The following is a 2,500-nucleotide window of genomic DNA, read 5'->3' on the forward strand; positions in this document are numbered from 1 at the left end:
TTTGTAAAATTACAGGAAATAAGTGCCATTTGACTACTGTCAAATCAGCATATTAAAAGGTGTCTTTACTATTGTAACCTTGAAGAATACAAGTTGGTTTAGCAATATTAGACTATGTTCACAATAAAGCTGGATTTAGAAACATCAACCTGACATTATAGCCTAAAATAAAGGTCCAGCTCTTGCATAATTGTGCTCTTGCACAACGGTGCCAAAGCTGAAAATAGTAAAGAAATGTTAAGGGAAAAAATCAAATATCTGAAGCATATGCCAAGAATAATAGACAAAGCATAACTAATTAAACATTTAACTCATTTTATTACATGTCAAAGATACAAATCCATTTTTTCCACATCAGTTATCATTGTTTGTTGTTTAATTGTTTATTTGTTATTTAACTGAATAACAAATTTAACAAGTATTTTATTTCACATCACAAACAGCAAATGTAGTAGTACATAGTGATTAAAGCAAATGTAGATTTACTATAATGATATTTTTAGTATCAGTGAATAAAGCACAGAGGTAGGTAATTAAAAACAAAAACATTGCATTAGGCTCATGTATGAATGAACAGTATGTATGTGTATAAAATAATAATAATTATTATTATTATAGAAAACATCGCTTAGGCTCATATACACTATATTGCCAAAAGTATTTTGTCACCTGCTTTGACCCCCATATGAACTTCAGTCACATCCTATTCTTAATCCATAGGGCTTAATCTGACATTGGTCCACCCTTTGCAGCTATAACATCTTCAACTCTTCAGGGAAGGCTTTCCACAAGGTTTAGAAGTGTGTTTACGAATGAATTAGAGCACAGACTGAGAGCCTGTCCAACATCAGTGTGTGACCTCACAAATGCACTTCTGAAAGAATGGTCAAAAATGCCCAAAAACACACTCCTAAACCTTGTGGAAAGCCTTCCCTGAAGAGTTGAAGCTGTTATAGGTACAAAGAGTGGACTGGCGTCATATCAAACCCTATGAATTAAGAATAGGATGTGACTGAAGTTCATATGGGGGTCAAGGCAGGTGACCAAATACTTTTGGCAATATAGTGTATGTACAGAATGTATGTGTACGTACAGTATGTATTATTAGAAAAAGAATAATTACAGAAAACAAAAACATTGCATTAGGCTTGTGGCTATTGTGTGCTATGTGGTTCTGTATGCAATCCTAAAGAAGAACCCATTAAGTAACATTCACTTTACTGTACTTTCTGATTGTACATCTCTTCTGGGCCTTTTTTCTGCATGAGAGAGAGAGAGAGAGAGAGAGAGAGAGAGAGAGAGAGAGAGGGGGGGGGGGAAGAGAGAGAGTTACTAAGACTGATGGAGTATATTAGGATTCAAGCAGGGAAAAATGTCAGCTTCCTAAGGAAGGCAGTTGTCATCTTGGAGGTGTGTTCTTAACACTCATGGTCGCGGCCTTGATAGCGGATAAGTAACCACAGCCTTGCAAAATACGCTACGCTATATTCCTTTTATACAACAGTCCTATTGCCAACTTACATACTTTTAAGACACAAAATAGTATTTTTCACTGTTAAGTGTTTATTTCTGTTCGTTCATCCTCCACCTCAAAAAATAGTTCTGGACAGCAGATTCAGACTACATTGTGTGCTTACATACTTGCAAAAGTGTTCGGCTGTTGCAGAAAGAAGTGGCCCACTATTAACAACTATTCATCCAATGCTGCAAAAGCACATTCGGTTTACTACTCTAACATCATTTTAAAAGGCTAACTGAGAAAACATTGAAAAACCCTTTTGCAATTATGTAAGCACAGAATGTAATCTGAAAACTGCTGCCCTGGGTAAAAAAGCAATGCAAATGATATCAGTTGGTATTCTGTCTATAATGGAGTGGAATTAAAAAAATCTATGCGTCTCCAAACCTTTGACTGTGGTGCTACATGTACTTGACACTTACCTCAAACGTGGTGTCTGCCTTGAGAGGCAATTGCCACCCCTGTCCCTGGCACCAATCAATCAATTTGTCATGGAATGTTTCTTTCAGCTTCCTGCAAGAAAAGGTTTTATAGATCATTGAATCGTTTACAATTTTCTAATATAGCCTACACGTCTACATTACTGGCTGCTGTAGAAAATGCATTGTTTCACCTCTTGGAATTCTTGATTCTTTGACTGGGAAAAATAAAACTATATCAAATTTTAATTGTAGATATTCATATAATTTAGGACCTTACCTTGCTCCAGAAATCCTGATTAAGCCTACCTTACACTGACAAACTTTGACAAGATTTGGGAAAGATTCTTGAAAGATTGTAGTCTTTTGAGTAGCCTAAAACTTGAATGAGGGGCATTATATTATATTAGTTAAAAGACTACAATCTTGTCAAGAATCTTTCCCAAATCTAGTCAAAGTCTGTCAGTGTAAGGTAGTGCTAGGCTTTGCAGCTCCATCCAGTACACCACTACGTTCCTTGATAACCTTATTGGAAAAAAATAAGGACGTTAACACATAAAAA

The 2,500-nt window shown here is 35.7% G+C and overlaps 1 protein-coding gene and 1 long non-coding RNA gene across 2 annotated transcripts in view; both read right to left on the reverse strand.

The window, feature by feature from the left end:
* Window positions 1-2,500, reverse strand: part of slit3 (slit homolog 3 (Drosophila)) — a 261,669-nt gene that overhangs the window by 44,714 nt on the left and 214,455 nt on the right. The window lies entirely within an intron of this gene.
* The window catches only part of LOC134095920 (uncharacterized), a 2,486-nt gene continuing 825 nt past the window's right edge, over window positions 840-2,500 (reverse strand). The window contains exons 2-4 of the long non-coding RNA XR_009940648.1: window positions 2,219-2,463; window positions 1,942-2,032; window positions 840-1,259 (exon numbers count right to left, since the gene is read on the reverse strand). This is a non-coding gene — a long non-coding RNA (uncharacterized LOC134095920). The remainder of the gene's footprint in view (window positions 1,260-1,941; window positions 2,033-2,218; window positions 2,464-2,500) is intronic.

Source organism: Sardina pilchardus, chromosome 11 (assembly GCF_963854185.1).
Source record: "Sardina pilchardus chromosome 11, fSarPil1.1, whole genome shotgun sequence".
NCBI lineage: Eukaryota > Metazoa > Chordata > Actinopteri > Clupeiformes > Clupeidae > Sardina > Sardina pilchardus.